The sequence below is a fragment of the Globicephala melas genome, chromosome 3 (assembly GCF_963455315.2).
Source record: "Globicephala melas chromosome 3, mGloMel1.2, whole genome shotgun sequence".
NCBI classification, from domain to species: Eukaryota; Metazoa; Chordata; class Mammalia; order Artiodactyla; family Delphinidae; genus Globicephala; species Globicephala melas.
In genome coordinates this window covers 12,892,852-12,917,901 of record NC_083316.1, presented here as the reverse complement: position 1 = coordinate 12,917,901, position 25,050 = coordinate 12,892,852, and the positions used below count along the sequence as shown (strand labels likewise).

The window sequence follows — 25,050 nt, the reverse complement described above, 5'->3', positions numbered from 1 at the left end:
CAGGCAGTTGGTGTGCCATTTTGACCCAAGCTATGGCTCTCTTCCTTCTTAATAGGATCGTACACTATTTCCATTGATGGAATCTAGAATATTCTTCATAAACTAAGGCCTAGGACTATCCATTTATCATGCAACTTTCAGCATCATTAACTGTATGGTCCTTGCAATTTCAAAGAGTATTGTCTTATCATTAGTTCCCGTACAGCAGAGCCTGATACGAGGACTTATATGCGATAGTTTATTTGGAAGGAAATCCTGGGAATCATGAGAGAGCAGGGGAAGAGAGTGACACAGAGAAGGAGAAAAACTTGACAAAGTGGTACATTATCAAGGTTATCACTACAGGCAGTGGAGGTTCAATTCCACTGGTAATTCAAGATATACATATAAAATACATCTTGGAATTGCCCACCTGAAGGAGGGGCAGCATGCCCATTGTGTTGGGGGTCCATTGCTGGTGTATTAAATTAAGCATATGCAGATGTTGACCTGATGAATGAGGAGGCTCAAGCCACCCACACACGGGGTCAGCAAGTAGGTCCCTCAGCATCTGTACTCCCACTTTGAGGAAGGGAAAACCCCAGGGTCATTTTGATTAAAGACAGAGTTTTAGTACATTCACACAAAAGAAGTCAAGTCACAGGATTTATTGCTTACAGATCCCAGGAATGGGGCAATGAGCTTGGGGAAGGGCAGTCCTCTATTCCAGGTCAGGAGGGAGCAGGAGATAGAGAGCAGGGTAGCAAGCAAGCGCCTGCTACTCATAAGGTGGCTGGGACAGAGGTCACTCACTCAGTGTTCATGGGCTGGAAAACGTGTCTCAGGAAAAGCAAAGCAGGAACTTGGGCCAGGGATCCTGCTCAGGTCCTTATCTAAATGTCCAGACTCTGGGTGTGAGCAGAGTTGTCATACTGTAAAATGCCCAGGCAGTAACTCAAATAACTGTTTGCTCATCACACCCATTTACCAGCTGGCTCCTGTCCCCTGTTGGTTGAGGAATTTCCCTCGGGGACTTTACCTCTGCTTTTCACGTGTGTGTGCCAGCTGGCTGAGCAGGCCCCTGCAGAGTCAGAGAAGAAATGATGCCCCAAAGAAAAGATGACCAGGCTCCCGGAGGAGAAAAGATGCCTGAACATGCTTGAGGTAAAGAACTGTCAGCATGAGGTGATTCTAAATTTAAACTATCCATTGCATCTGCAGCTGAAATCAGATATCAGTCAAGGTGACTGATGTCAGCTTCTGATGCATCTGAGAAAAGTACGCACTGGTCTTGGCAAAGAGTCTTATGAGAAAAAGATCATAGAACCTATTTTGAAAGGTCATTGCCATATTACAACTACTTTAAGAGTTCCTGGGCTGAATGCAATTAGAGTTTATTTGTGATCCTCCATCAATGCGTACAAGATACTTTACTCAGTCTCTGCAGCCTGAGCAGGGTTTGCTATACCTGAAGACACATGAATATAGTGTGAATCCCACCAGAACTCTCTACCTGTGTTTTTCTTTAAATTTTTTATTTTTTGGCCGTGTCACGTGGCATGTGGGATCTTAGTTCCCCGAACAGGGATCAGATCCCCGCCCCCTGCAGTGGAAGCGCAGGGTCTCAACCACTGGACCACCAGGGAAGTCCCTCTATCTGTGTTTTATAAACAGCATTTATGTTAGAAGCTGATTTAACGTTAATATAATATGTAATATAGTCTTCCTTATACAAGAATGGCAAATATGTGACATATGTTTCCCACTGTCGATAGACTATATAGCCTCTCAGTTACATACACTTCCCCATGGGATCCACATGGGACCTCAGAATGCTTCTCAGCACAGTGCTCCAAGTTGGCATTTTAATTCTAGTTTAGTCGCCATTTGGAGTATAATAAATTTTCTTGTTTTATTATCATCATCAAATTTACTCAGTCCCAAAGTGTTTCATCACAAGCATCACAGGCACTATAACATCCAAGAAATTGACAAAGCTCATATGTTAAGATAGATAGCATGGCTTGGCAATAAAGCTAAGATGACCCTCACAACGTTGTTAGTCCTGTTTGCTGATTTTAGATCTCTGAACAGAACCGTGACTGATAATGTTGGTAAATCTTGTGTATATACTGCAAGTTCATAAGGATGCAATAAAGTGTCCGGATTGTAGTACAGGCAATTCTCACTATGTATGGTGCCATGTTATCTAAAACATGTGCACATGAGCTGCGTCCTTGCTTTGCACAATTCTTTGGTAACCAAGATTTAATCTGCATTGTCACTGCACCGTGCCAAGCGAAGGCATGGTTCTGATGTGTAATACCTGTGTATAATGTAACTCACAAATGGTCAGAATTACAGAATAATAACCTGGTTCGGTATCTTCCATGCTTTCTGCTCCAGTGTAGAAAGTCATGAAGCACATGAAATTTAAGACCAGGTTTACTGACGGAAGCTGTGCTCTAGAATATGTCTGTGATCCATGTATCTAAGCATACGTTCTCCTTAAATTGCTGGGTAGAGGAAATACTCTGTGGCTTGAAAAAGCACTTGAAGATTTCTACCAACTGTTATTTTCATCTTTTAAAAATAAGATCTCATGCTTACTGCCAGAATATCTTGGTTCAAAGTAGTAGCAAAAGCAGACTAAAGATAAGTGTGTCTTCAACAACAGGCGTATAGAGACAACAGCTACTTTGGTCCAGCTCTGCTAATTACTGAATATTTGTGTACTGCCCCGATTCATATATTGAAATCCTAACTCCCAATGTGAGGATATTAAGAGAGTTGGTGCCTTTGGGAGGTACTTAGGTTGTGAGGGTGGAACCCTCATGAATGGGATTAGTGCCCTTGTAAGAAGAGACTTGAGAGCTGGCTTTCTCTCTCTGCTCTCTGCCATGGGGGGTACACCGGGAGAAGGCTTTCTGAAAACTAGGAAGAGGCTTTTACCAGACGCTGGATCTGCCAGCACCTTGATCTTGGACTTTCCAGCCTCCAGAACTGTGAGAAATAAATGTTTGTTGTTTAAGCCACCCAGTCTATATTTTTGTTAAAGCAGCCCAAATTGACTTAAGACAAGCACCATTCCAAGTTGCACAGCATACAACCACAAATGGTAAAAGGAGGAGCATCATTTGTTGATTTTTAATGATGTTAATATAATATTTCTGTGGTTAATGACCAAAGTAGCCATTGCCCCTATACTGCACTCTTGTTGGAGCTATACTTATCTCTAGCCTGCCTTCAGGACAAAAGGCTAAGTTACAGTTAGAAAAACTTTGTCTTGCAAACAAATTTGGGGAATTCTAGAATTAGAACAAACAAGCAGTTATTTTAAAGTATGTTTATTGAAAGGTTACTCTCAAGTTTCAGTTTCTGCTCCTGTCTATTGTTTGTGGTGCTGCTAATTGCCATTTTTACTTGCCAGTACCATCCTCTCAGCTTTTAAAAATGTCCAGCTCCCCAAACATGATGCTTCAAAGTAGACTCATTCTGTTGCAAGGATTGAAATACGAATAATTTTAAAACTAGAAGGATCCATGAAAAAATCCACTAGTCCAGTTTTTTCATTTTAAATATGAAAAACTGATACCCAAGATTTTAAGTGATGTGGCCAATGTCTCACAACTTTGTAGAAGCAGAGCTCTATCTTTCTCTAGATCTTCCATTCTGGGAAGTAGCATAGAACTGTTTTGCCAGCATATAGATAATTCCTGGGAGGAAACACAGAAAATATAAAAGAATTGCTTTCGTAGGCAGATTTCTGGGTAATTTCCCTCATTTTTAACTTCTTTTATTGTTATTACAATATGTTGTTACAATGAATAAAAATGGGGCAAAATAAGAAAGAAGCAAATTGCAAACAATTAGATTTACTAGGTCTTTGTGAAAATAACATATTTAACATATGTTTCTCGAGAATATAGCAGCCTGGAGGAAAAACAGTTTTGAAATAACAGCATCGAGAAGTATTTTTCTGACTCAGGCCTTGCCCACAGGATTGCAAGAAATTTAGCCTCCCTTAAATTCTTCCCAACTAGTTCAGAAAGTGATTATCTGGGGGCATTTCATACAAGCACATATTCTCATTCTTCTAGCTCCACGTGAAGCCTACCAATTCTTTTTTTTTTTTTTAATTTATGTATTTATTTATTTTTGACTGCATTGTGTCTTCATTACTGTGCACGGGCTTTCTCTAGTTGCAGCGAGCGGGGGCTACTCTTCATTGCAGTGCGCGGGCTTCTCATCGCAGTGGCGTCTCTTGTTGTGGAACACGGGCTCTAGGCTCGTGGGCTTCAGTAGTTGTGGTACCTGGGCTCAGTAGTTGTGGCTCACGGGCTTAGTTGCTCCGCGGCATGTGGGATCCTCCCGGACCAGGGCTCAAACCCGTGTCCCCTGCACTGTCAGGCAGATTCTTAACCACTGCGCCACCAGGGAAGTCCAAGCCTACCAATTCTTATTCACTATGCTCTGCTGCTTCTTCTCTGGGTCACTTACCGAGACACCCCCTGCCTTCTAGCCAGAGAGAAGTTTGGGAATCAGAAGCAGCCTATGGAGATGGTGCCACGTATCCCGGATAGCTGTGTCTGGATTATTCTCTGCTAACCAGGCCTCTTGATAGTGAAAGCAGCCATGGCAAAGAGCTCCTGACTCCTTGGCCCAGCACACTTTTGTGATACTTACCTGAGAAACGGGGTCCAAGTGCTGTCTGGGAAAAGACCTTGCCCCACATGATTTCAGACTGAGGGCTTCTTAGGGAAAAAACAAATGTGGGCCGAGGTATGTTTGCTGGGAAGTCATTTGGGAACCAACTGGCCTCATTCTGTGACACCAAAGTGGATACAGAGCATCTGCTTTCACTTCCGTTTTGGGGTCCAGAGCCTGTGCTGGATTCTCTTGGAGAGATAAAGAACCAGTCCAAGGAAAGCATCCAGCTACCACCTGAAGGGTTAGCGTTTGCAAATCCCACGCTGGGGCAGCGGACCAGGGCTCCTTTGCAGGTAGGTCTAGTGGCGTTTTTGAGGAAGTGGGTTGGGTCATCAGATTGAAGGGGACAATGGGTTTGAAGTGGAAATGTAGAAAGAAAAGAGGACCAAAGGGATAGAGGGACATTGAGAGGAAGAGAGGGTTCCCTTGAAACTCTCTGCAGACCCACTGTGAGACACTTCCCATCCTCAGAGGAAATGAGTGTCTCTCCTGGCTCTCCAATAAAACAACAGCTTTACCTCCATCTGGGTCAGTGTGTGTAGAGGTTGGGAAGATGGTGTGGTGGTACCCAGGAAGGACCCAACACCTGTTTCCTGATTGCCCAGGTGGGAACAAGGGCCTCAGGAGGGTGGAGAGTAAAATAATAGATGGAAGGAGGATGTGACTCCCAAGAGCATACAACTCGAGTCCTTGAGTCACTCAGCACAACGTTTTCCTTGCCCTTTCCTCTGCCATGTGGCTAGAGAGACAACCATGCTGCCTAGTTCCCAGAAGCAGCATTCAGATCAGCGTGCATGTGGATGGTGGCCCCTGGGGGCATGACACGTGGATTTGTTTGTATCGCTGTATAACAGTACCACAATTTAGTGGATCAAACAATACTAATTTATTTTCTTACAGTTCTGTAGGTCAGAAGTCCATAATCATTTTCACGAGGCTGAAATCAAGGTGTCAGCGAGCCCGTGCTCCTTTGAAGGCTCTAGGGGAAAATCTGTCTCCTCGTCTTCTCCAGCTTCTAGGAGCTGCCTGAATCATTGACTCGTGGCTGCTTCCTTCATCTTCAAAGCCAGCATCGTGGCATCTTCTCTCTGTCCTCTGCTTTCTTCCTTGCTCCTTCTTATTCTGACTCTGATCTTCCTGCTTCCCTCTTAAAATGACCTTTGTGATTCCATTGGCCTCAACCAGATAATCCGGGATAATCACACCAAGTTTAACGACTTTCACAAAGTCCCTTTTACCATGTAAGGTGACATACTCACAAAACAGGGCATCTGGATATAGGCATATTTGGCGGGGACATTATTCAGCCTACCATAAGGCGCATAGTCTGTGCAGATGCCTGTGGAGGCCCTGGGAAGGGACTTCTCCGCCCTTGTTGGTGAGGCTGGCTTTGGACTTGGGCCATGTAGCCCTGCTTCCTAGGCACGGGCTTCCCAGGTTCCTCTTCCCAGCCTCCACACCCACTGAACTGAAGGTCGCGTTCCCTAATCAATTGTTAGGAACAAATTTCATACTCCTTTACTCAATCTTTCCCAAGGATGACTCTCTCTCCTGGAGGCTCTTGTGCAGAGAGGTCCTGCTCACATCAGCCCTCTGATGTTTCGATATCCTATGTTTTGATATGTTACAAAATATATCAGAAAGCCCATGTGTGTCTGGATCCTTAGGGTGGATACACATTAGAACCCTGGAGCTAGGATCCTTCTGCCGTCATGACTCAAGATAACATTTTCTCAGGCTGAAAATATACACCAGTAAAGCAACCTGTTGATCTGTTTCTTTTCAATAAAGTAACTAATAATTTTGAGGGGGCAAGATTTAAGCAAAACCTACATGATATCAATTGTAATAAATTATTATCTTAACTATGCAGTTTGGAAAAATTATGTTTGGCATTATGTAAATGCAGCCTTTTCCAATAATATAAAGCGTTTATTCTATTAAAAATGTATTACTTTAAGGTAAATAGCAGATTTGTCAAAACCAAATCAGTATTAATACAGATACTACTATTAATACTGATAACAATGATAATAAGATCCTCACATAAATAATGAATGTTACGCTCTAGTCTCATGGCCCTGTTGGCTCATGCACAAACCAGGAATGCTAAGTGGCAGCCACATCTCTCCCGCTTCATGTTCCAACACCTGATTATCTAGGGTTAGGATAAAGTGGCTGAATAGATATCACCATCTGGTGCTCTTTTTAAAAACAATATAATACAAAGAACTGTCATGGGGATGCACAATTGGGACATCATTTTCAAGTCCAGACTCCCAGTAGAAAGAGGTTCTTTCTGCCAGTGCACCATCCCAACACACACACACACACACACACACACACACACAGAGTCATTGCAGGGCTCAGGGAACACTGGTCTCACAAAGAGGATGAATCTAACAGAGATTAGAGGTACACAAAAAGAGCAGAGAAACAGATGGCTGCAGCCCCTCCTTCTGAGGTTAAAACGAGAAGACTAGGAAATATCTCTGATTAGTAGCAAGTAAGAACCCAAATTAAGAAAAGGACCTCTCCATGAAAGCCATACTTTGAAGGACAAAAAGAACCTGAATCACCCAGAAGAAAATGGAAACTAGACCAGAGCTATGATCCTTTCATCTTTCACATGAGGAAACTGATGCTGATATCAGGAACCTCACTACAACCTTTAATGTCACCCTTCTGTAACCAGTTTTCATTCTAAAGCAGGGTCCAATTATTCATCATGTAAGGACTACAAGTAGCTACACAATCTTCAAAGGTCAACAAGGGCCAGTATTTTTCATTTCATATTCTCAGTTCATGAGCTCTGAGCTCTATTCACAAAGGTCAGCAAAATGCCAGTCTGAAATCTTTAGTCAATTTCATAACATCCTCATGTATAAAGCCTCCTCTGGGTATTATTCTGTAAGGATGACTGGATCAGGTTAACTGTGCTCATCTACTAGAACCTTGGATCTTGTGCCCGAAGTAGGAAAAGACAAGGAAGTAGCATCTATCATGGAATTCTGCCTTAGGGCGATTTATAGTTCTCTTTAGGTCGCATTAGATACCTCCTGTCTAGATACGCAGGACATGAGCTAATTAGGGGCCCATGAGCTGCACTAGTTTGCTTAGTAGAATGAAGGGAGAAGAGTTTCCTGGAGTCCTTTAAAGGTTGGGATCTAGGGAAATGAAGAGAAGAGGAAAATGTGAGGGGAATTTGGAGTAAGAGGATAATACGAAAGTTTTCCATTTGCAGGATCTGCTACATATTTAAATGCTAGGTGTGAGTGTTTTTATTGGAGTGAGGGGGCTCACAGAAAATTAGTAACATTCCACACTTCAGCCAGTATGGAGCAGAGAAATGAGAGAAATTCTGGGAGGTGAGAACAAGAGTTCGGTAGGAGCCAGAAGTGACCAGGAGAGCATGAGCCCTCCGGGAAGTAACAAATTTAGGGAGGCTTTGGACTTCCCACCACGTGTGGGTTACAGCCAGATTGCATTTCCTCCACTTCAAGAGACTGCGTGGCCTCAGTGGACATCTGAATTACACTCATTTCATGAAAGTCAGACTCAGCTTTTTAAAGAAAGTATGTTTTACAAACCTCATGCAGCAAAGGTGAGTTACAAATCCATGGTGCCATGTTATCATGACCTGGGCAAGAAGAGGGGGGTCCAGATGCTGTGGTTGAAGCTTGGAAAGAACATGGACAGGGCAGCAGGGAGGGAAATAGACTAGAACTGAGGGAAAGTGGGAGAAACGTAGGGAACGCCGTAAGCGAAAGTGGAGACAAGTGATACCACGATGGTGGTAACAGCATGAGGATTCATTTTGGGGAGTGATGGCGTGGTGGAAAAGCAGGCAGAGTTGCTGCGGATTCTCTGATCATCAGGTTGAAAAATTTTGAAGGGGGGAAGCTCTAAGATTGAACTATCATTTTTGGAAACTCAGCTTAGTTTTGGCCATCATTTGAGTCAATCGTGGTGATTCAAGTTTGTTAATCTTTCTAAATATTACAATCTGTGGCAAAGTGAAAGAAGTTTTCTGACAGATTGAGTTACTTTTTTACTGAGTAACATGGGAAATCTGTCAGTGAAGCCAGTAAGTTTCAGACTTCTGAATGAAAGGCAATTAATAATGTATCTAGCAGATGAACAAAGCCAGCCAATGTAATTACTGTAGACCTTGAGAAATTGGCTGAAAACATTCAGGCACACTATTTGAAGAAAGAAAATCTCCCCTACTCCAAGCCACACTAAATCAACAACAAAAAAGTCATTTTAGAATCTCTCTTTCTGAAGGGAAGTAAACTTGTGCCAGGAAGATCTATTTTAACAGCCATAAAAATAACCGGGTAGGCAGTCAAGTAAACCTTAAGATGTTCTCTTGATGAATGAATCCTTTAATATTATGAAATGTGCCTCTTTATTGCTAATAATATTCCTTGTTTGGAAATCTGATATTAATACAGTCACTTCAACTATCTTTGGATTAGTGTTCACTTGGGATGTTTTTTCCATCCGTTTTCTTTGAAAAGAATCAGCTTTATTGAAGTACCATTTACATACAAAATATTCACTAATTTTAGGAATATTACTTAAAGAGTTTTGATCAATGAATACAGCCATTAACCACTATCATGGTTATGATATAGAATATTTCCTTCACCCCATCAAGTCCCATCTTGCCCTTTAATGTCACTTTCCTCCCCGTATCCCTGAACCCTGTCAACCACTGATCTGCTCTCTATTCCTATGGTTTTGCCTTTTTAGGGTTCCATGCAAATGGAATCGTACAGCATGTAGTCGTTTGCATCGTGCATGTGTAAGATTCCACCTGTTCCACATCCTCACCAACACACTAATTCCTTTCAATTTTAGCTGTTACTCCTTTTGGTTTTAGCTAACCTAGTGGGTCTGTATTAGTACCTCATTGTGGTTTTAATGGACGTCCTCCTAACACTAATGATGTTGAGGACCTCTTTATGTGCTTATTTACTCCTTACTGTTTGCTTATATTAATTTTAAGTGTATTCAAATCTTTTTTCCCTTTTTAATTGGGTTATAAGACTTTTTTATATATCTCGATTACAAGTCCAGATAAATGCTTTGCAAATATTTTATCCGAATCTGTGACTCGACTTCATTTTGTTTACAGAGTTTTTGGAGAACAAATGTTTTTAATTTTAACAAAGTCCAATTAAATTTTTTTCTTTTGCAGTTTGTACTGTTTTGTCCTACTTAAAAATCTTTACCTAATTTGAGTCTCTAAACTTTCTCTTAGGTTTCCTTATGGAATTTTAATAGTTTTGACTCCTACCTTTAGGTCCATGATTCATTTGAAATAAAATACATGGTATGTGTTAAGATTTGACGTTTTTAAGATATAGATAGCTGATGTTTCCAGTATCATTTGTTGAAAAGATTATCCTTGTTGGATTACCTTGGCAGTTTTGTCAAAAATCAATTAAATATATCATATATATTCTGTTCCATTGAACTAGGTATCTATCTTACACCAGTACGACACTGCTTTCATTACTGTAGTTTATAATAAGGCTTGAATTCAGGTTGTACAAACCCTCCAACTTTCTTCTTCTTTATCAAAATTGTTCTGGCAATTCTAGGTTCTGTGAATTTCCATAAAGATAAGAGTTTCCTTGTCCACGAAAGAGTATTTTAAATGTCAGCAAAAAGTCTGTGGGGATTTTATCTGGGATTATATTGAAAATGTGGTTCAATTTGGGGAAAATTGAAATCTTAATGACAGTCTTCTGAGCCAGGAACATGATATATCTCTCCATGTATTTTTAGTCTTATTTAAGTTCTCTCAGAAATGTTTTATTGTTTTCAGCACATAGTCTTGCATAAATTTTGTTAGACTTATAGCTGAATACTTCATAGTTTTAATTCTCTTGAGAGTGACATTTTAAAAAATTTCAGTTGCTTGTTGTTTGTTTCCTAGTGTATAGAAATACAATTAATTTTTGTATATTGATTTTGGATTCTATGAGTTTCCTAAATTTATTTATTAGCTCTAGTTTGCTATTTTAGATTCCATAGAATTTGCTACAGAGATGGTCGTGTTGTCTGTGAATAAGTACAGTTTTATTTCAGTTTTCCAATTTGTATGTCTTTTATTTCTTTTTGTTGCCTCATTTCACTGAACAGAACCTCTAATATGAAGTTGAATAGGAGGGGTGAGCAATTGCCTTGTTCTCAGTTATAAGAGGAAAACATGCAGTCTCTCACAACTATACTGATGAAAGCTGTCCTTTATCGAGATGATCAAGTCTATTCTTAGGTTACTGAAATGTTTTTATCATGAATAGATGCTGATTTTTTTTTCAGTAATTTTTCTGCATCTATTAAGAGAATTTTTCAATGTTAAACCAATCTTGCAATTTGGGGGTAAAGTCCACTTAGTTATAGCTTATAGTTACGTAAATATGTATCTATTCCTTGACTAACTTTTTTATGTTTTGTTAAGGATTTTTGCATGTATGCTCATCTGAATATTTGTCTATTGTTTTCATCTCTTATAACTGTTTGGCTGATTGTGATGCTAGTGTAAAGCTTGCTTCATAAAGTGAGCTGGAAAGTATAGCTTCCTCTTCTATTTTCTGGAAGAATTTATGCAGACTCACTTTTGTTCCTTAAACGTTTGCTAGAATTCGCTAGTGAAGCCATCTACTCTGGGAGTGTTTCTCTGCCGGAAGGTTTTTACTATGGTGCGGCTATTCAGCTTATTTCTCCTTGGGTGACCTTTAGTAGTTTGTGTCTTTTAAAGGATGTGTCCATTTTGTTAAAATTGTCATATTTATTGGTTTATAGACGTGTTGGTAATATTCCCTTATGAGTCTTGCAGTGTCTGTAGCATCTGTGGTGATGTCCTTCTTTTATTTCTGATATTGGTAATTTAGCTCTTTTCCCCCTATTTTTGGATCAATCTGGCTAGAATTTTATGCATTTTATTGATGTTTGTCACAGGACCAGGTTTAGATTCCATTGATTTTCTCTACTATATTCTGCTTTCTATTTCATTGATTTCTGCCCAAATCTCTATTATTTCCCTGTCGTTACTTTGAGTTTAATGACTTTTCTTTTCCTGGTTTCTTTAAAGTGAGATATAAGAACACTGGCTTAAGAACTTCTTTGTTTTCAATTCTGTATATTTCCCTCAAAGTAACTGTAAATTTTGATGAGTTATGTTTTCATTTTCTGTCAATTCATAATTTTTTCTAATCACTAGTTTTCTAATCACTCGTTTCATTGTTTTTTTGACCAATGAATTATCTAGAAGTGTGTTTTTCAATTTCCAAATATTTTGACATTTTCCACATATCCATTAGCTGTTGATTTCTAGTCATTATGGCGAAAGAACATGTTTAGCATGATTACAATCCTTCTAAATTTGATGAGCTTTTTTTTATGGCCCAGAATATGGCCCATCTTTGTGAATGTTTTGTGGCTACATAAAAATAGTGTGTATTCTACTTTTATTTCTGGTGGTATGTTTTATAAACCTCAACTAGGGCAAGTTAAAGTCATATACATACATATTCATTTTCTGCCTACTTTCTATTAATTATCAAGAAGAATGTTGAAGGCTGCAACTATAACTTTGGATTTTTCAAATTTTTCCTTTTACTTCTATTAGTTTTTGTTTCATGCATTTTGAAGCTCTGTTATAAAGTCCATTTACATTTAAGGTTATTATGTCCTCTTGATATAGAGATCCTTTTTTTACTACAAAATCTCTCTCTTTGTCCCTGATCATATTTCTTGTTCTTAAATTTACTTTGATACTAATAAAACATCTCCAGAATTTTTTATTAGGGTTTTCATGATATACATTTTTTATCCTTTTAATTTTGGCCCGTCTGTGTCTTTAGATATATGGATAGTATTTTTTAAATCTACCTAAAAATCTTTCCCTTGTAATTGGAATGTTTGGATCATGTGCAAATAATGGGATAATTGATAGGATTGTGATTAAATCTATCACCTTGATATTCATTTTCTATTTTTCCTATCTCTTGTTCATTCCTTTTTCCTCAATTTTCTGATTTATTTTAATTAATTATATATATTTAATGATTAGATTTGATCTCTACAACTAGCTTTTTATGTATAATTCATTGCTTTTATTTTTTGTGGGTACCCTCAGGTTTACAACACACATCTTTAACATACCACATTCTACCTTCCAGTACTGTTACATCATTCTTTATACATCGAATGAATCTTGAAACAGGCTTCTTCCATTTCCCCTCTGATCTTTTATGCTATTTTTATCATGCGTTTCATTTCTTTGTATGTTTTGAACCATACAATACATTGGGTTTTTTTTTTTGTTTTGAACAATTTTCTTCTTAAGAGACTAAAATGAGAAAAAAATGTCTTTTATATTTATCCACTTACTTACAATCTCTAAGCCTCTTCATTCCTTTTTTTAGATTCAGATTTCCATCTCTTATTTTTCTCCTAACTGAAAAACTTTCCTTAAGAGGTCTTATAGTACAGACTTGCTGGAAATTACTTTTTAAATTTTGGCTTAACTAAAAAAGCTTTTGTTTTGCCTTCATTTCTAAAAGATCTTTTTGCCAAGTATAGAATTTTCAGCTAACATTTTTTGATCCTGTTCTTCAAAGACATTTTGCCATTGTTTTCTGGCTTGCATTATTTTCTGCTAAGAAATATGCTGTCATTCTTATCTTTGTTCCTCTATACTTAACAGGTCTCTTCCTTTCTGGCTGCTTTTGAAATTATCTTTTATTCATTGGTTTCCAGGAATTTGATTATGATATCACTTGGGATGATTTTCTTTATGATTCCTTTATAGGAGTTTGTTGAACTTCTTGAATGTGTAGCTTTATATGTTTCATCAAATCTGTAAAACTTTGACTGTTAATTTCCCCATTTTTTTCTGTTTCTCCTTCTCTCCTTTTGGAACTCCAACTATATGTTTACTAAACTGTTTGATATTGTCACTCAAGTCACTGACTCACTGAAATTATTATTTTTTCTCTCTGTACTTCATTTTGGATGCTTCCATTACTATGTCTTCAAAATAACTAATTTTTTAAAAGTTAGTGACTATTTCATCTAATTCTATCCTGTGTACTATCCATTTTAGATGTTATATTTTTCAACTTTATAAGTTCCCTTTCATTTTGTTTTAATCTTTCATTTCTTTATCATAATCATGTTTCTTCTCTACCTTCTTGAACATACGGAGCATATTTACAATAATTGTCTTAACATTCTTCTTGTTGGCTAGTCCCGTCATCTCTGTCATTTCTGTGTCTGTGTCTATGGGATTTTTTTTCTTATGGTTATAGGTTATAGTTTCCTGTTTTCTCACGTATCTAATAATATTTGGTGGCGGGCGTGGGGGGGGATGCAGGATATCATGAAGTTTACAGTTTGGTTTGGGACGCTAGATTTCTTCATTTTTCTTTGCACAGTTTTGACTTTTTGTAGTTCACACTCAATATTATTTGAAATCAGCGTGCTCCTTTGAGGCATGCATCTCTGCCTTGTTAGGGCATGCCAGAGCACCGTGCAGTTTAAGGCTGATTTCATCCCGCTGTTAAGGCAATACCTTTTTGTGGACTCTACTTGCTCAGTCATTTATTACATGCCTTTCTACTCTGGCCAGTGGGCACATGACCTATTCTCAGCTCGGTGTGGACTCTGGGATTTGTTCTGTCTATAGCTTTTCAGTGAGTGATTTTTTTTTTCCCTCCAGCCTTGGGTATTTTCCTCTCCTGCATATGGGGATCAATACTCAGTGAAATAGTTAAGGTATTATCTCCACAAATATCCAGACCTTTCTTTACGGAATTCGCTCCTCTATGGCATTCTTTCCTGAAGATTCTAGCCAACTCTGCCCCCATGAAAGGGACAAAGCCGGGGGGGAGGGGCGGGGAGGAGAAAAAAAAAAAAGAAAGGGACAAAGCCTCCAAACTTTGTCCTCCCAACTCAGAAAGACTGGTTGGCTCTGTTTGGGTTCCTCTTCCCTTTGCTACACCCTAAAATTTTATCCAGATAGTGAGCTGATGCCATTATATGGATCACCTCATTTGTTTTTATTTTCTTGGGAATCACAGTGCTGCACTGCCTTTTGTCCAATGTCTGAAATCCACTGTCTAATATATATACTGTCCAGTTTTCTAGTTGTTCAAGGGAAAACCATTACTGTATCATGAGAAGAAGCAGAAACAAAAACCTCCTCATAAAGAGCTTTAATGAGGGCTATAAGGATCTTTGACTTTATCTCAAATGTAAATATAAGTCACTGTAAGATATTAAGAAAGAAGATGGCATAGTCAGAGCAAAATTAGGAGAAGAGTTGGGACACTTTCTCTAGGACTTTGTCAGTGTTCATCCTTTGAGAGGAAACAGAACTTGACATCAGTTCGAGAAAGGGAACTTTGATGCAGTAAAACAAACAAACATACACTGCATTTGGAGTTAGAATGCTTAAAGAGAGTGAGTCCTGGTTCTGCCAGCTACTAATTATGTTGCCTTAGAAATTTTAATGAGTTAATAACTTAGTAGGTGACACAGGTCAATGAACTTGTTTCTTCACCAGCAAAATGATGGTAAAACCTACTTTCTCACAGGAGTCCTGGGAGAAGCAGTCGGACATAAGAATTGTCAGATTAATAGAAGTCAGGATGTGAGAGTTCTAATTGCATTTGAACCACTAATGTGCTGTGTCAACTGCAAGTGTGGAAAGATTACCATTGGCAGGGACCTTATAATTAATTAATTTTAATACCTTTAATTTATGAATAAGAAAATTCAGACCTGAACTTTTCTATGTAATTTATCATTTTTTTCACTGATAAAATTATTCCAAGATTTCAGGATTTGGAAATGAAAGCATCTTCCAGAATTCAAGTTTTGACAAACAAAAATGCAAAGTTTTATTCATATTTTAAAGGGTAAAAGAAAGGCTCTTAGTATAGGCTATGACTTCATTGCAAACATATAGTCAAGGTGACCCTAAATTCTTTTGCTTATGAATATGGGTGATAAAGTTGGGAACTGGCCAGGAATGTGGAGGGAAGGCAAATAGCTCACTTCCCCCCGGAGAAAGTATGAATTAGTGATAAGAAGCACAGTGCTAAATATTTTCCCTATCCTATACCACAATTTAGAAGGAATAAATTGAAATGTCATCATAAACTAAAGATACAACTACTATCAAACACTTAAAATATTTGTGAGAAAACTTGAGATGGGAATTCAGTGGAATCCCAAAGTCAAACTGTAATTCTATTAAGAAAGTTTGGTTAAGACCTGCTTTTATGATTTCTAGCTTAGTGGCAAGCCATAGTCCCTTTGTACTTATAATATTAAACTGATACTTTATATCATTTACCCTCTTACCTCTCTTCATTAAAAGTGAGTTTTTATATTTTCTGCTTCCAGGAATATGAAGTAAGTATACTTTTCCCTACTTCACCTCCTAAGTACAATTAAATATAAGATATAAAATAAATGTAAGAATACTTTGAAAGATAGAGAGAAGGTGGTGGTCAGGGTGGGATCTCAGGATCTAAGGACCAATATAGAGGTGTCCTCTTGCCTTGTACATCCCAATTGGAAGTGAAGAAGTCAGAAACCTGTAAACACCAAAGGATACAGACAACAACCCCCAAATCCCACTTTCTCTGCCAAAAGACCAGAAAGTGGGGAGTCTCTCACCAGCAAAGTGTGAGTGGGGAGCCTAGACTTCCATCCTCACCAGGCCTTAACGAGATGCCCCAAACTCCTGCTGGGGTAGTTTCAGAGAAGGCTAAGTAGGAGGCTGAATTTTATCAAACCCAGTAGTAATGAGGGACCTTCCACCACCCAGCTGGAGTGATGTCAGAGGAGGCTGAGTAGAGAGTCAGAACTCTCACCCCTGCTCAGCATGGGATCATTAGAGGCCAAGTGGGGAGAGTACTGGACCTTCCTATTCCTCCAGCCAAGTTAAGATACTTAGCTGGGAGTGAAAATTCCCACAGCTGCCCAGCACTAACAAGCTTCCTCTCCCCTCAGTATCAAAGAAGGGAACCTGGCTGTCTGTTCCCACCCAGAAGTAATGAGGCAGTCTCCTCCTCATTTCTCCTTCAAGAGTGGTGCCAGAGAAAGCAGCTAAAACAAGAGGTTTAAATAATCCAGACTTTCGGGCTTCCCTGGTGGCGCAGTGGTTGAGAGTCCGCCTGCCGATGCAGGGGACACGGGTTCGTGCCCCGGTCTGGGAGGATCCCACATGCCGCAGAGCGGCTGCGCCCGTGAGCCATGTCCTCTGAGCCTGCGCGTCCAGAGCCTGTGCTCCGCAACGGGAGAGGCCACAACAGTGAGAGGCCCGCGTACCACACACACACAAAAAGAATAAATAAGTAAATAAATAAATAATCCAGACTTTCATAACGCAGTCCCCCAAATGTCCAGATTTCAATAGAAAAATTACTCATCATACTGAGAGTCAGGAGGATCTCAAGCTGAATAAAAAGACAATCAATAGATGCCAACACCAAGATGGTAGATACTAGAATTATCTGTCCAAGGTTTAAAGCAGTCATCATACAAATGCATCGATGAACAATTATGAACATGATTGAAACAAATAAAAAATACAGATCCTCAGCAAAGAAGTAGAAAATACAAAGAATACCTAAATGGAAATTTAGAACTAAAAATACCATAACAGAAATTAAAAACTCAGAGGACCAGATGAGGAGCAGAATGGAGGGAACAGGGAAAAGGAGGCATAAAAGGATGATAGAACAATAGGAATTACTCAATCTGAACATCAACAAGGATAAAACACACTGAAAAAAGGAAATGAACAAAGCCGCAGAGACCTGGGAGACTGTCATAATTTATCGTATGTGGCTACTTGCCTAAGCCGTAGTATCCAGATCACTTGTCAAACATTATTTTAGATATTTTTGTGAAGGTATTTTTTAGATAAGATTAACATTTAAATCAGTAGACTTTGAGTGAAGCAAATTACTCCCCATAATGTGAGTGGGCTGCATGCAATCATTTGAAGGTCTTAATAGAAAAAAAAATCACCTCCCCTGATAAACAGGGAATTCTGCCAGCAAACAACTTTGGATTTGAGCTGCAACTCTTGCCTGGGTACCCTGCAGATTCTGGATTTGCAAAACCTCCACAAATATGTGTGTCAACTCCTTAAAATCTCTCTAGGCAGATAGATAGATAGAGATAGGCAGGAAAGAGGGCTGAAAAAGTACTGAAAGAAATGATGGTGGAAAACTTCACAAATTTAGCAAAAGACATAAAATACAGATTCAAGAAACTGAGTAGAACCCAAACAGGATAAACTCAAAGAAATCCACACCAAGAAATGGTAGAGTCAAATTTCTGCAAACTAGAGACAAAGACAACGCCTGTAAAGCAGTGAATAAGGAAATGATACCTTTTCTACAGGGGAAAAATAATTCAAATGACAATGGATTTCTCTGACCAGATATCGCGGAAGCCAGAAGGAAGTGCCACAGTGTTTTTCAAGGGCTAAAAGAAAAGAAATATTAAGCAGAAACCAACCATACTGGCATCTTGATTTTGAACTTCTAGCCTCCAGATGATGAGAGCACAATTTCTGTTGTTTAAACCACTCAATTATATTTTGTCATGGTAGCCTGAGCTGCCTACCCAGGGAGAAAGTGGGTTAAGGGTACACAGGGTTTCTCTCTTATTTCTAACAACTTCATGTGAATCATCTTCAAACATCTCAAAATAAAAAGTTTAATTAAAAAGAATAAAATTTTACATAAATACCCTGAAAATCTTGTTTTAAAACTGTTTTTAGAATGTCTTTGCATTCCATAACACCTCCCATTCATATGGTTCTTGACATTGTTGCAGGTGTTTTTAGACAATACCTCTCACCAGAACTTGGTTACCTGCTGGGCAGCCACGGTTGCCCTTTTAGACATGAGGAATCTGCAACTTCTAGACGTGAGCTAGCTGGAAAATAGTTGCATAACAAATAAGAGTTGAGGCTTTGGCCCTGACTCAGGGACTTCTTCCATTACAACTAGACTACCTTGGAATCACGAGTTTGCCTAGCCATCGAAGAGGATGAACTACCTCTGTATCCATAAGAATACAGTGAAAATCAATGTAGAATTATATAGGAATATATTAGGTCCAGGCCGACAGTATCAGGAGCAGTGTGACTCTCCAAATCCCAAGGAGTAGTCAAAGTTGACTTGACTGGTCCTTGATTGAAGATGCATCTGGACAGGACACCTCTGAGAAGGCAGAGGAAGTGCAGGTTCAAGGGCTTCATGAGCACACAAGAGTTAACTTCCAGTTAGTTATTCTAGCTCCAGCCCTCCAGATGAGGCTTTCCTGTGCACACCCTCTGCATGTAGAACTTGTAGAAAAAACTGTCTCCACAGAATACGTTCAAGTATAACTATGTAAGGAATGTATGGGGGAAAGTAGTGATTCTCTGTTTGCTTTTCATTAGGAATGGATTCCTGGTATTCACTGTCCCAAGCAGAAAATCAAGGCTGATTCCTAAAAACCAACTGTCTTTACTTTGTGGGCCTCGGCCAGGTTTATAGAAAATATTATGTGATGCAAAAATAATGGAGCTGGGCTTAGAGTCCTCTAACTCCAGCTGCACTCCCTGTGTTGGGAATCGATTTGAATGGCAGGTTCTACCTTTCAGCCAAGAGCCCAAGGTTTTATTTAGCATTTGAGAATTCAAGACAGAAAGAACTTCCCGGGTAATTGTTATTTTGTGAAAACACACAGTAAGCTAAATTTACTGTAGCAAGAGCCCTTTCAAATGTAGAAATCAGTGTGTGTATATGTGACAAGTCATGGCACTTGGCTCACTGTTATTACTTTAATTTCCTTTTTCAGGCTATAAACCACCAAGGTGCTTTGACAAGAGGCTTGTTAAATGTAGATCGGAATAAGTTATTCACCGTGTTGAGTATATCTATGAAAACCAAAATTTATCTTTCAGGTAGTCTGATGACTCACTTGGATCTTTCATACAACAAGAGAACCAAATAATCAGATGATTCCCAATGTTCACCTGAACGTTTTACGTGATGGAAGTGCCACAAGCCACAGTCAACTAATGTTAAATTAGTACATCTTGGGGCATCACAGTTACACCTTTGCCCAGCTCTACCATCAGGAGTTATATCTACTGTCATCACGACCATACTTCAGAAGGCCACTTGAATAGCGAACAGCGACTTTGATCAGGGCATTTATATCATCTAGATCTGTTATTTTCTTAATTTGCTAGTAATAATAATAGCTACTACTTATTAAATTGTAATTATTTGCCATGCACTGACGTAGGGGCTATGCATGTATTATCTCATTTAATCCTCACAAGAACTGAAGAGGTGCATTGGATTGGCACAGTATTACAGATGAGGAAACTGACCAGGTAAGTACCAATCCTTAGATTTCATGTCTGGCAAGTACGGAGGTGGGAGTTGAATACAGGTCTGGCTCTCAAAACCCATGTTTTTTTCTCCCATTCAACATGTTGCATTGACACTAAAACAGGACCCAAAGATTATTGTGTTGAAACCAAGTGTTAGAATATTGAATTCTGATTCTGAATCCCTACAGTTTTTAAAATCTCGAAAGCTGCTGTGATATGCCCCATGTGTAGCAAATTAGAGGAATCCATTACGCTGATTTAAGTATCTTTGAACAGTTTTTCAGTGTTACCTTTATTAGTTGGTGACATTTTATCTCACTTGTTTTAAGTCCTGGGCATTTGGCTGGTCAATATTTAGTGCCTTCAGAAAGTGTATTCTGATGACAAGAACATAAAACAATTTAAACCAGGAGACCTGGGCCCCAGTTTTATTTTCACATTAGTTTTGCAGTTGTGAAATTAAACAAGTCAGTTCAGCAATCTGTGCTACAGTTTTTTTATGGGTCAAAGGGACATAATATCTGCATTACTTTACCAGATAGGAATGTTCTCAGTTGAAAGCAACAAAATACATGAATAACAGTAGTTAAAGCATAAGGATATTGATTCTTTATTTAATAAAAAGTTTGGAGATGGGAGGCCTAAGAATAGAGCCGCAACTCAACAACGGTATCAAGGACCCATTCTTTCTTATGTCCATTGTACCCTATCCACTATTTGCTGGTTTTCCATCCTTGTTGTCTTATGGTTGCAAAATGGCTGCTGCAGCTCCAGTATCATATCCACACTTGACAAAGAAAAGAATAAAGAAGGAACAGAACTAATTAAACTCTCCTTTGGAGCTGTTCTTTTAATCAAGAGGCACACTCAGAAATCCCATGGCACACTTTCCCTTATGACCTCATTGTCAAAAATTAGGCCATTTGGCCACCCACCCCTTACTGAGAGGCCAAGATATCAAGTGTCTGGTTTTTCAGCCTTGGTACTGGAAGGCAGAAAGGGAGAGAAAATGGTTCAGAATGATTTGTGTAGGTAACCATCAGTATCTCCCACATTCATGACATCGAGGGATTTGTTTACTCAAAACAAACTTTCCTCTTTATTCCTCTTCATCCAAAATAATTTGTAATCAGTATCGTAGACATTGTGTATATCCAACCATATTTTGCTAGGTAATGTTTCATATACGTGAACCACAAAAATGCAAAGTGGATACCATATATATTCAAGAAATGAATTATTCCCATGCAGGAAAATGCTCACCTGTGATCTAATGCCCGATACATTTTTCATGTCACCTCTTACGTTTGTGTTCTCTTCCTGTTTCAGTGAATAGTAAACTAGATGTGAGCTATGTATAAATAATGCCAGAGCATCTGGATGAAATGGGAAAAAAAATCAATTATCTGGATGTTTTGTCTACATAATATCAAAACATGTAGCACTGTGTAGACAAAACATCTAGATGATTGAATATTTTACTCTTCATCCAGACAGTTTGTTGTCATGCGGACAAAAAGTACTGCCAAGTTAGGGACATAAGAAAAAAACAGGATATAGCAAAACTTGCCTGATTTGTAGAGTTCAAGAATTGTTGCTTAGCTTATTATGAGAAAGGAGGACAATTGATGAGATATTGTGTCAATTAATTTTTAAAAATGCTAGGCTTTACTGGAATAAGCTTCTTACTGCATTTTCACAGTGATCATGATAAATGGTGGTTCCATTCTGAGACACTTAATAGAAAACACACAAACCACTTTTTATACAACATTATGTTTATTTTACAAATGAAGCAGTGCATTCACAGAAAAGAACAGTGACTACTAAAGCACTCATTTATATCCTGGAAGAACAAATATAGAAATAAATTCTAGTCTAATCATGGGTCAACTCATCAGCCCAGATTCAGTTCCAATTAAATAATTATTTACCTTTGCTGTTCCAGGTACTATGCTGGTCACTTTTTCATATGTAAGTCATCATTTAATTTATTCTACATTAATTTTGTGGGGTTCCTATTGTAATTCCCATTTTTTAAATGGGAATCTGGGTGTTAAATATAAAGAAAAATCTCCAAAATCTCACAGGTTGATTATGTCTGCAAATAACATGGTACTAAAAAAATTTTTTTTTCATTTAGCATGACTTATTTTGAGTAGAATAAAGAAATGAGTCATAGAAGACCAAATTTCTAGAGTTTGGTGTTACGATTCCTAAAAAAGCTGGGAAATATGGCTAAATGCACTGTCATTCTATTTTGTTTTCTGTATTGTTATATATATATATATTCTTTTTTTTCCATGTTCTAAATCCAGTATACCTAATTGAGAACTAAAGTTGACAAAGAGGGATATTAGTATTCAACAGGAATCTATTTTATCCTTGAAGAACCCGATAGAGCAATATCCTTAAATACTATCTGGAGGGCCTCACTGAGATAACAAATTAAGTTTTATGACTCACTATTCCCACTGCTTCTTAAGCAGACTGTTCCAAATTCAATACACAGAGGTCACTAGGGGAACATTCTGTCTTCAAAGTCAGCCTTCTGTAGTCTCTTATTTTTCTGGCAGTGACTTAGCTGGATGTGGTAGTAACTGCGAGCTAGGAGAACTCTGGAGCCAAAATTTGTGTGATCAGGACCCAGTGGTCTGAGATTTTCCAGGTCAAAAATCTGTCAAAAATACCATCAGTAAGGGGATGGGTCTGAGCCGTAAAGCAGTAGAATTTTCAACTTGGGCCATCCTTGTGATAACCCCTGAGTCCTGCAGCCACTTTGTTTAATACAGATTTTTCTGATTTATGACTGTGGTATTAGGGCTGGCACAAGTCTCTCTATCTCTCTCCCCCACTTTTTTTTTTTAACAGAAAAAACTCACATCAAATTCCAGTCAAGAAGCTTCAAGGTAAACTCCGCTATGCAGCGCGTTTGTGCATTTCCCAGCGTTACGGTTCAGCTTCCGATTAAGGCAATATGTTTAAAACCTGTATTGGGTTTTGGAATTAGATAGTGGTAATGGTCGCACAACTCTGAAAAAATACTGAAAAGTACTGAATTATACACTTCAAAAGGGTGAATTTTATGGTATGAGAGTAATATCTCAGTTTAAAAACACTGTATTGGAGTAATTCAAATGGCTTCTTGGACATCAAATAGATCTTACAAAACAATATTTTGGTGATTTAAGTGTAAATGAAACAGAAACATATGGAGTAAATTTCTGCAAAATTGCACATGATTTCAAAAATTAAGGGGGAAACGTTCTTGGCAAAACTTAGTTGGGTTTCATCTAACCCAAAATATTTGAAAAATAAATTGAGACATTTCATAAACCAAAATACAGCTGTTTTTTCCATGCAGTATGTATTTGCTATGCACTGTCCTTCTCACTAAGTACATTTCTACTTATATTGGAAGGTACAGTCAGTTCAGGTACCCAGGTACAAAATCATGAATATTTAAGGTATCAGACAGCATAAAGCAAGGTCAAGTTGTGGAAATTTTGCTACGGTATATTAAACAGTATTTTCAAGGAAATATTCCTTACTGAAACAATTAGAGGAGAAAGCCTCTTGTAACTGACTCTGAGTTAAATTCAAAAGCACAGAAAACTGAAATCTCTAAGACTATTCATCAGAGGTTATGCCATCTCCATTATACGTTAACAATCTCTGGGCATATTAAGTACCATTGTCACTGAAAAAGCAGTCTTCTATATGGCTTTATAAAACCCAATCACAAAAATGGTAGATATTTACACCATATATATCAGATTTTTGAAGTTGTCAGGCAAAACCTTGAAATCATTTTAAATCCGTATATCTATTTATTTTCTCATTTCTCTTCTATTTCATCCTAGACTGTAAACTAAGCAGCAGCTGTGAGTGTCCTTTTCACAGCTGATACATTGTTCATCTTCCCACCCCACCTCCAATGGAATGTGCTGAGAGGTAAGAGTTCCATTGTGCCTTACTGGAGACATTTCATATACCCACATAGCCAGCTATGTTTTCCTGTAAAGCTGTGGCCAGCTTGGTAATGCACACACTTGAATTTGTTTCCTCCTGTGCTTTTTCCCCTCATTTTTGCTTCACCAGATAGGAAGGCAAACTTTGTTCTACCCTAATTGTAGGCATCTAGGCTAAGATGAAAGCCGTCCCTTGGGATATGACTTTGTCTGGAGATGATATGGAGGACAAATGGAGTAGTAACAGTTAACTAAAGCTTTCATCTAATGATAATTGAAGTGCTGTCAGTGGAAAGCAGGGCATCAGGAGACAATGTGGCTTCTGTTCTTGATTGGTAAGAGGGATGTTGTAATAATAAAGATCGTGGTGAGAAGGAAGATACTTTGTTACCAGTAGAGGACTTGTAAGAAGTAAATGATGGGCTTAGGGCAACAAATTGCCAACTTAAATCACATTTCGAAAGTCCGAGGGCCTCCCTGGCAGCTTTAAAGTGAATGTTCCCTTCCTTCACACAGAGAAGATGAAAATTGAAAATCAGGCCCAGTATCCGATTACCAGCATGGCAGAATTGCAAAGGAAACTAAACGCGCACCATAGATCTTTCATAATGAAGTTGAGACCTGATATAAAGAGTAAGAATGGGGAATTTTATTTTATTTAAAGTTTTGTTTTATTGGATTGGCCAAAAAGTTCGTTCGGGTTTCTCCATAAGATCTTACAGAAATATATTGGAGTACAGTTGATTAACAATGTTGTGTTAGTTTCAGGTGTACAGCAAAGTGATTTGGTTATACATATACATGTACCTATTCTTTTTCAAGTTCCTTTCCCATTTAGGTTATTACAGAACATTGAGCAGTGTTCCCTGTGCTATACAGTAGGTCCTTGTTGGTTATCTACTTTAAATATAGCCGTGTGTGTATGTCAGTAGATCAACACGTCTAATAATCTTT

The 25,050-nt window shown here is 38.5% G+C and overlaps 2 long non-coding RNA genes across 2 annotated transcripts in view; both read left to right on the top strand.

The window, feature by feature from the left end:
• The window catches only part of LOC132596981 (uncharacterized), a 44,915-nt gene extending 24,983 nt beyond the window's left edge, over positions 1-19,932 (top strand). Inside the window, exon 4 of the long non-coding RNA XR_009563268.1 lies at positions 19,688-19,932. This is a non-coding gene — a long non-coding RNA (uncharacterized lncRNA). The remainder of the gene's footprint in view (positions 1-19,687) is intronic.
• Positions 19,933-19,999: 67 nt separating this feature from the next.
• LOC132596980 (uncharacterized) lies at positions 20,000-24,205 on the top strand. Its single transcript, XR_009563267.1, has 4 exons — positions 20,000-20,125; positions 22,074-22,099; positions 22,997-23,034; positions 23,989-24,205. It is a non-coding gene; the product is annotated as an uncharacterized lncRNA (long non-coding RNA).
• The last annotated feature ends 845 nt before the right edge of the window (positions 24,206-25,050 follow it).